This window comes from Hibiscus syriacus, unplaced genomic scaffold (assembly GCF_006381635.1).
Source record: "Hibiscus syriacus cultivar Baekdansim isolate YM2019G1 unplaced genomic scaffold, ASM638163v2 tig00109971_pilon, whole genome shotgun sequence".
In the NCBI taxonomy this organism is placed as follows: Eukaryota; Viridiplantae; Streptophyta; class Magnoliopsida; order Malvales; family Malvaceae; genus Hibiscus; species Hibiscus syriacus.
In genome coordinates, this window is record NW_024062542.1 from 422027 (window position 1) to 432344 (window position 10318).

The window sequence follows — 10318 nt, forward strand, 5'->3', positions numbered from 1 at the left end:
GAAGTGCAGGAAAGAACTTTATGTTACATGGCATACAATATGATAGCCTAATAGTTCAAGTATATCAAAACTAAGCAATGAATATTGGTCTGTCAAAAAAGAAAGTAAAAAAGAATACCAACAGTTCTAGTTCTAAAATGCCAGGTCAATTAGAGATCAAGATATGAACGTAAAACTCAAAGTTAGAAATGCAGACGTGAAAATGTACCTGAGCATGTGTGAAACAAAGTTGCCAGAACTGACCAACTCGAATTTTATGTTCAACGGTATAAAGCAACACCATTTTTTTTGGGTATAATCGATAATTGAGGAATGCAGAAAGGTATGCTAGGGATTTAACCCCAAGCTCCCATGCCATACAACATAAGAACCATGCCACTAGGCCAAGTGGAAAATCAAGGCAATTGTCACTATGTTCTCAACCTCTCAATCAAGTGCAAAACCACAGCATTATAACTACTCATTCAAATTAAGCGCAGATCAAGCAGTCAAATTTAAAGCACCATGATCAAGTGGAAACAAATCAAGGCATGCAATTGCTACTAACCTACAATTGAAGTACAACCATGTCAAAATCTCCATGCATTGACATCCATAACTAGCTGCAACCTAGCAGAGGAATAAAGAAACGACGGATGAACACTGAAAAAGTAACATGGGATAGAACAACATTGTTATTGACACTAACCTTCCACTCACGAACAGGAATAGTTCAAATTTCCAGCTTTTGTACAGAATACTTTGAGGCGATATCAGCAGATCAGTGGGAATAAAATGTTGAAATACGAAAACTAATCAGAGAGACTCGCTTAGTGAAGCCTCAAATTACAAAATCAACAAAATGTAGTTTGCAGAATCAGCAATCTAAGAATGCAAAATTAATCATCTGCATCAAGAAAAGGGGTAAAATCACAAATTTTATCACATTGGCAAACCCATCAAAGAAAATGGAAATGAATCCAAATAAAGGTCTTTTTAGAAATAATGTAACTCGCTTCTGTACTAGTAAAGCTTTGGTCTTTTGACAAAAAAAACGTGAGGCAACAAGAAAACTCAATCCCATTTCTTCCCCAAATTTAGTTAAAAAATCAGATGATTAAATTGAAGAATGTCTTTTTATTCATCTATGGGGAGAAAATCACCTGGATTAAGAGAAACACCTGAAAAAGAAAGCTGCGACGATGAAACGCAAATCATGAAAGGAAAAAAAACGAAAATAGAGATCGGATGTCGGAGATTACAAGGACATTAATAGAAATAAATTTGAAGGTGAGTAGTTAGTCACAGTGGGGCTTTTTCTTCTTTTTTTATGATTTGTCTTTGGGAGTTTTCCCTTGCTCTCCTTCTCCTTGTTATTTTGCAAAGGAATTTATTTATTTAGGATGATGATGATGAGAATAGGAGAGCCAAATCACTGAAAAAATGGATGAAATGATCCGAACGAGGAAGAGAACATGTGCATTCGGTCTGCAGCATTGGCTTTTCTTCGTTTTTCCATTTTTTATTTTGTGAATAAATAAATAAGGTCTTTTGTCTAAATTTTAAGGCAGAAAGTGATGATTAGGTCTTTTAGAGGCTTAGAGCAAAGGCGTTTTGTAGTCCACGTCGACCGTGCTCCAAATTCCACTTTTGTTGTTGTGCTTTTAGCCCTAATAAATAATGTAAAACATCATATCTAATCCAATAATGTAAAACGTCGTATCTAATCCAAATTTTACTATAGGTAATACTGAGATGAAGGATAGATTCGGGGGTAGCAACCTGGTTCCGAAAGATAACAAGGTTGCGGGTCTTCCATAGCTGCCAAACTAAGGACGCAAAAAGCACATTCCAAGTAGGGATGTAAATGAGACGAGACAGATCGCGAGCTACTCGAGATCGACTCGATCAAGACTCGATAAATACTCGGATCGAATGGACTCGACTCGAGCTCGAGCTCGACTCGATTTCTTAACGAGCCGAAATGAGCTACTCGATATTCGACTCGAAAAGCTCGTGAGCTACTCGAAAAAATGTTATATTATAATTTTAGATTTTTTAAAATTACATTATTAAAAATACATTATTAATAATTATAAAATTTTAAAAATATATTAAAAATTCTATAATACAACTAAGACATCTCATCCCTTATAATTATGTGATAGGGTTTATGATTTAAGTTTTAGGGTTTATGGTTTAAGATTTAGGGTTTATGGTTTAGGGTTCATGGTTTAGGATTCATGGTTTAATTTATACACAATTACTTAAAAGAAGATAATCTTAAACATGGATCAAATTATTACCTAAACTAAAGTGTGCTTACACGATACATGCATGCATACGAATGAAATACAAATGCACATACATTAAGATGAAACAATATAAAATTAAACCTACTATTAATAACTTAAACTCATATTTTAAAAATACCCTGAAGGACCAAAACAATATAAAACTGAAAATTGGCATAGAAAGTAGAAATTACTCATTAAATTAAACAAGCCAACTAAGGGATTACAATGTCAAATAATTAAAATTACAAGACACAATTAAAAACAAGCACAAATTGAATGAACACTAAAGCAAGATATCTAAGGTAAAAATTCTTACCCTAATTCATTTCCCCCTCAAAACATTCCCTGACTAAAACTTCCCCCCTCACCATTCTCCTCTCAAACCTCGTCCACTCGCACAGCCCTAGCAGAAACTCACAGCCACCGTGGTCTAAATGCTCCCCCAAGACTCCGGACGACAAAGGCTAGCTCCTATCGACGAGAAGGTAAGGTTTTACTTACTGTTCTCTGGCCACTGCTAGTTTTTCTTTCTTTTTCTCACAACCAGTGAATACTTATAAAGAGCACAGCAGTACCGCTGAACGGCGAGGCTCATCCCAAGTTCTATCGGTGTCGTATCTTCCATGATATCGCCCTTTATTACTTGAACCTTTAAGAATCTTGGTCAGCCAACCCATTTCTTGAAATGATATTTGCTAACCAGCCGGCAGCAGTCTTTTACCTTTAAGAATCTTGGTCAGCCAACCCATCTCTATCAGTTCGGATTCTGATTTTCTTGCTAATTTTGTACATTTATGGAGTTTTGTTTAGCACAGTTTAACTGCTTGGAAAATTGGAGGAAATGAATCTATTGTTGTCTTCTTTTGTGTTTATTGGAGAAGTACTTGTTAGTTCTTTAACAAGTCTTTTCGATTAGAATCATTGTTGCAATCAATTGGAAGCGTTATCATGATTGTACATACCCATTGCATATATGGACTATGGTGAGTGTTTTTTATTTGAGAATTTTTTATGGATTGAAAAAGTTGTTTACTTCTGGATTTTGTTGATGCACGAAAAAGTTTCTTCTGAATCCGTAACTCAATGGCTATTGTTTCAGGTTGATTACACTGTTGTGTTCATTTTTCGTCTTTTGATGTTTGTAGATAACGGGCTGGCTGCCTGGAATGGGTTTGTAAGTACTCATCTTTTACTCTTAAGTAGTTCAAATGAGACTGTTTGATCACAGGCTTGAGAATTTTTCATCTTTAGGTATAAATTGTTGCTTTATTATTTTTTATTTTTTTTCATAGTAGTGTTGTCATGCCACTCAACATAGCTACTAGAATGCCAATTACCCATTACAGTTTAAAAATCTATTTTTACTTTGTACTTTTTGATTCGCAGTTGCAGTTACCTGCAATTCTTTCTTCTGTAAAAGGTAGTATTCCGATAATAGATGTTGTTTTACATGACAGGTAATTATCTTATGATTGACTTCATTTGCTTCTAGGGATTTGGGATGGCAGCAGAGGTATGCTCGTTTTTGTGGAAGAATAGTGGTCCTCTCGATTCTATTTATGCTACTCTATCCATTTCTTTGTGCCTGGACTGTAATTGACACTCTATGGTTCACCAGTGCTAGGAACTGTGTAAGTGTTTATTGCTTTCATGGTTGTGAGCATCGTTCTCTTCTGAATGCTATCTTATCACTGGAGCTTGGGGTTAATATGGCTACATATGCAGTTGTCGGAAGAAGGTCAGAAATATGGTTTCCTTATTTGGTTGTTTTTCAATTTCTGTGGACTGCTCTGCATTGTTTGTATGTCTATTGGGAAGGTTAGTCATGCCTATACTCCATGAGTGCTTCATGGAGGTGATGTTACATCTAGTGGTTTGTATGAGCTTTTGCAAGACGTTTTTAGTGGAGAAACATATGTACCGTGTGTTAAGTCTGAACTTGATACATATTTGGATGAGGGGTGCATCTTTAGTCAAGATGCGAAATTTGATGTCATTGCTTGGTGGAAGGAGAAGTCAAACAAATTTCGCATTTTATCTAGGATGGTAGTAAATGTATTGGCTGTTCCTATTACTACTGTGGCTTCTGAAGCTACATTTAGTGCTGGAAGTCGTGTAATAGATCCTTATAGGTCTTCCCTTACTCCAGAAACAGTTCAAATGTTGATGTGTGCAGGTGATTGGTGTAGATCCCTTCATGGAGTGAAAAGAAAGAAAAAGGTAAATGTATTTTTCTTATAACATAGTTTGTTTACTTTTTTAAATATATGTAGACTTATTTGAGTTTTTAAATTATTGCAGAATAATGACAAACAACCGAAAGAAATTATTATATCAGTACCTTCGAAAGAATCGATAATGTGACAATAAAAGGTTTAATATTTGAATTTGTTAATCTTGTATTTTTTACTTCATATTTGTAATGATTTCATGCTTTTTTATAGAATAATTTATTATTATTTATTGTCTTTTACTCTTTTTTTATAGGTGCTATGTATTGAAGCTTAGGCATGTTACTATTATTTTTATTTTGGTGAATTTGGGTTTTGTGGTACATGAACAGGTAGATTGGAATATTTTGTTGGTGGATTTCATGTTTTCTATGGAAGATTTGCATTTGTATTTTGAGTTTTGAAACACTACTTTTATGGCAAGAGTTGTTGTTTTGCTTTGGGGAGGATTGTAAATGGTTGTCTGTTGTGGGCGCATGTTTGATCTTATGTGTTTAGAACCTGTTATACAACCATAACTACTCTTGTATGCATCCTATAATGTTTCTGAAATGAGTTCATATTATCATAAAAAAATGTATTGGTGATGGTTGATTAAAGGGAAAATTATTTATATATTTTAAATGTAATATAAGATTTTTTGTAGGTTCAAATTCGAGTTCGAGTTTGAGAACCGAGCTTCAATGATCCTGAAACTCATCATAAATAAACTTAGAATTTAAATTTTCCAGCAGCCAATCATCGTGTGAGGAAGTATAGAATGAAGGGGAAGGGTATTTCATGATGAGTTTGTTCCAAATGCACGAGAGGTTTGACAGCCCCTTAAAATGTGAAGCATTGTTTAACACAAAAACTGCAAGAGGGATCCCTGTTAAACCCTCGCATACATCGATTGTGGAGTACTTTGTCGCACATGGCCAACCGAAGGAAACCTCAAACTCTCTCGGGAATTGAAAGTTTCCATATATTGTTCATGTTTGAGTTTTATTTCCGTCCATCTTGATCCCTAAACTTGGCAACATTTTAACTTGAAGACATGACATTTTGATATCGTGTCACATCATCAAAAAGGCCAAAAATGGTTAAAAAAAGAGTATTAAGTTGAAGGACCAATGTGGACGAAAAAGATTCATAAACTAAATTGGAAAAATTTCAAGTTCAAGGACTACGCTTATCATAAATATCTTATATTCCTAATAAATTGGAACTTAATTCAATTGAGTAAGAAGAAAAGTCCATTGTATTTACATCAACGACTAAACCTAACCCTACTTAAACACAAAAGGATAGGCAAAATTGGTCGAATAGACTAGGCGAGTAAAAAAATTGGCCCATTAAGTCATTCCAAAATTAATTTGGGATCTACGACATTTACTATAGTAACTTGGAACTCTTCAGGTAGGCATGATAAGTTGTAATAAAATATATTTTTTTTATTGAAACTTATCATACCAACGTGATAAATTCTAATAAAATAATTATATTTTTTTAAAAAAATTTATCACGTCGATTTGATGAATCTAAATAAAAATACTATTTGGACAAACTTATCATGTGAGCATGAGTTTTTCGTACACGTAACATTTTCCGTAGATCTCAAATAATTTTGAGATGACCTAATGGGCAAATTTTTCTACTCAACTGAACAATTTTGCCGGAAGGGACAACCCAAAACTATTGCACTAGAAATTTCAAAAGAGCTTCCCTTCGTTATCATTATCTAGGATAAACTACATGTTTAATACCCCAACTATCATATTTGGTTTATTTTGGTCACTCAAATTATTTTTATTTCAAAATTATACCTAATGTTGTGTTTTGATTTCATTTTGATTATTCACTGTTAAAATTTTAACGGTGATTCTGACGTGTCATCATAAGGTAATACCATATCATTTGATTTTTTTAAAATGCCACATCAACAATTTTGTCAAGTTTTTAATGAGGATAACCAAAATGAAAGTAAACATTTAGTTGAGGCACTAAATATATAGTTTACCCTATTATTTATTATCTGCACAATACATTCACCAATTTCACCAAGCTCTCACATAGGGCTGTAAATGAGACGAGACAGATCACGAGCTACTCGAGATTGACTTGATCAAGACTCGATAAATACTCGGATCGAATGGACTCGACTCGAGCTCGAGCTCGACTCGAGTTCTTAATGAGCCGAAACGAGCTACTCGATATTCGACTCGAAAAGCTCGTGAGCAGCTCGAAAAAATATTATATCATAATTTTAGATTTTTTAAAATTACATTATTAAAAATACATTATTGATAATTATAAAATTTTAAAAATATATTAAAAATTCTATTAAATTTTAAAATAAAATAAAATAAAAATATGATTCAATTTAAATATTAATAATTTTAAAAAAAATATATCAAAATAGAGTGTAACTGATTTTATAAAGAATCAAGAAAGAAAAAACTCATTTAAACTTATATTAATATCTTAATTAACAAAATTAATGGCATCAAATCATATTTGAGAGAAAATGATCATCCCTACTATTAACCTGTATCATATAAAGTAAAACAAGACAGATCGATTATAGAAAAAAGAATATTAAAATTTAAAAAATTAAAAACAATTTAACAAAACCCTTATTAAAAATATATTTCTAATGATAATATTTTTAATAACTAATTATTTAAATTGTTGTTATATTTTGAGGTTTCGGGTTCAAATATCATAAATCTAAAGGGTTTGAGCATTTAATATCAAGATACTATATTATACTTACCACATAAATCGATACCAAGTCGATCAATTAATGTCTTTGCAATGAGCCCTAAACCTTAACCATAAATCCTAAATCCTAAACTATAAACCCTAAATATTAAATCATAAACACTAAACCCTAAACCCTAAACCCTAAATATTAAACCCTAAACCATAAACAATAAAAACCTAAATCCTAAACCCTTAATCCAATTATATGATAGAGATTAAGTTATGCACATGAATGTAACATTCAAATTATGTAAAATGATGTTATGTGACTCCTAAATAAATCATTCACATACTTATACATAAACATATCAAAATGTAAAATAAATATACACAACTAATTAAATAAAACAATTCTAAACAGGGACTAAAATAAATAATTAGTGTTAAGGGTATTTTAGTTTTATATTTTTTATTTAATTGAATCTAATTCAAAATATAGTACTATCAATTAACTTTTTTTAATTATTATTAATAAAAATTATTATTACATAGATATAATAATCAAATATGCTAATGATTCATATATAATTTACTCGTCCATTCCTGCTACTATGCTCGGGCTTTGGTGCTATGCTGTTGAGAGGCATGGCTAAGAAAATGAAGTGTTGGTGTGGCTGTTGCCTTGGGGGAAGGGAGAGAGAAGCTAATTAAGTTCCTTTTAACTGGGGCTTCGGGAAGTGCAGTAGAGAGCCTATGGCATTTCCAAATTGAAACAATCCCACATCGGTAACTTAATATGGAGAGAATGCTTGAGTCTATTACAAAAGGCAGGGGTTCTAACCAAGGCGCATCAACTCTGATTGAAAAATAATTTTGGAATCGAGCTGGAATCGAGCTGGAATCGAGTTTCAATTGAGAGTATTTTTAAGTTCAAGTTGAGTTTTAATATTTTATTTTGAGTTCGAGTTGAGTTTATATTTTTTAGTTTTTGAGTTTTTGAGTTGAGTTTATTTTTTAATTTTTGAGTCGAAACTAACAACATACTTGGTGGATCCCACCATTACCATCCCAACACCAACTTTGGCATAATTTTTCCAAATCTCATAGGAACAAACAAACATGTCCATTAAAATTAGGCTCCTTTGCCTTTGGTTATGAATATACTATTGTAAAGCTCAAGTAGGAAAGTGATATCACAACTCAATGGATGGACCTCATCATCAACTCATATGACTTTTAAAACATGTCACACCATGAGTGCAACACCCGTCCCATTGGTGAATTTGCGACTTCACCAACTCCCCCACCCCACTAGGTAAACCCCAATTTGTGGGTCCAAACTTCCATATAAGCTCCTTCCATTTCCTTATTTTCCTTATTCAGAGCAAAGGGATCTCTGAGTTCCTAAAGAAGCTTTGAAGAATTGTGGCAAAGGAAACCAAAGAAGAAGAGCAGCAATCTCAGGCCGGTAGGCATCAAGAAGTTGGCCACAAGAGCCTTTTGCAGAGTGATGCTCTTTACCAGGTATGTTGGATTTTTTTTATTTTTGAATAGTTTAAAATGATTGAATTTTTATTAATTATCGGCAACAGACACATACTGTAGATAAAAATTGATTGAATCTTAAACTGAATAATTTTCTTTTTACTGTTAAGGTTGTTGGATAGATTCTGAATCTTTTTATTTTTAAACCTTGCTTTTGCATTAGATTTTGATTTCATTAACGGGGCTTTGGTTTTATAACAGTATATCCTGGAGACTAGTGTGTATCCTAGAGAGCCTAAACCTATGAAGGAGCTCAGAGAGATTACCGCTAAGCATCCTTGGTATTTGTTTCTTCATTCTGATTTTTGATATTATATCACATAAAGAAACATATAATTTTATGTAAAAAAATTCATCTAAAAGGATAAATTTTTATAAGTTTTAGAGGAAAGGCATTTACAAAAAAATTCAATAAAAATATAAAAAAATTATTTAAAATATATAATAATTTAATTTTTTTCTCTTACAAATAATGGTCGAAAACAGGAACATCATGACAACATCAGCTGATGAAGGTCAATTCTTGAACATGATTCTTAAGTTGGTCAATGCCAAGAACACCATGGAGATCGGTGTTTACACTGGCTACTCTCTCTTAGCTACAGCACTTGCTCTCCCCGATGATGGAAAACTAGCTTTTTTAGCTAATTATTGAATTTATCCTTCAAAATAAGACCAGAAATTTAACCCAGTTTTTGTTTGTTTGAAGATCTTGGCCATGGATATTAACAGAGAAAACTACGAGGTCTGCCTGTTATCCAAAAAGCTGGTGTTGCACACAAAATTGATTTCAAAGAAGGACCTGCAATGCCGGTTCTTGATGAATTAGTCCAAGATGTAAACTTTACCATCCCCATGCATCTTTTTCTTCTTCTTGTTTGAGAAATTGTGTGGGATAACTGATTCTACAATGGCAGGAAAAGAATCATGGATCCTTTGACTTCATCTTTGTTGATGCTGATAAGGACAACTACATAAACTACCCACAAGAGGCTGATTGAGCTTGTGAAAGTTGGTGGTTTGATTGGCTACGACAACACCCTATGGAACGGTACGGTGGTGGCGTCTCCTGATGCTCCTCTCAGGAAGTATGTTAGGTACTACAGAGACTTTGTTTTGGAACTCAACAAGGCTCTTGCTGTTGACCCCAGGATCGAGATTTGCATGCTTCCTGTTGGTGATGGAATTACCCTTTGCCGTCGCATCAAATGAACCACGGTCATCGTCACCACCGTCCCCGCCCTCCAAGATTATCTTCTCTCCTTATATTTGTAATTACTCTAGAGTATTTAATTTTTATTTTTAATTATTATAATTGTTTTTTTAAAATCATAATGCACGTTGGATGATCATTGAAGAGTACCGTATTAATATGGTTTTAACTTATAATTTGGCAACTTAAAGCATGACTATCTTCTCATTCAAAATCTTAGTTAATTTAAGCCCAAAGTCGAAGATATCTGGTAATCCCTAATTCCCGCTCGAGTTTGGCCGCTTTGTCCGGCGTTCCTGGTCGGCCACCAGATGGGATACGAAAGATTTCAAGCTCACCGCCACATGAGAGACCGGGCTCGCCGCTGG

General features: G+C 33.5%; 1 long non-coding RNA gene and 1 pseudogene across 1 annotated transcript; one reads left to right on the forward strand and one right to left on the reverse strand.

Annotated features, from left to right (window-relative positions):
- Positions 1 to 17: 17 nt before the first annotated feature.
- On the reverse strand, positions 18 to 1278 carry LOC120211215. Its single transcript, XR_005524586.1, has 3 exons — positions 1161 to 1278; positions 689 to 886; positions 18 to 547 (listed from the first exon to the last, which is right to left on the reverse strand). It is a non-coding gene; the product is annotated as an uncharacterized LOC120211215 (long non-coding RNA).
- A 2557-nt stretch (positions 1279 to 3835) lies between these two features.
- On the forward strand, positions 3836 to 10046 carry LOC120211195 (annotated as a pseudogene).
- Positions 10047 to 10318: the final 272 nt, after the last annotated feature.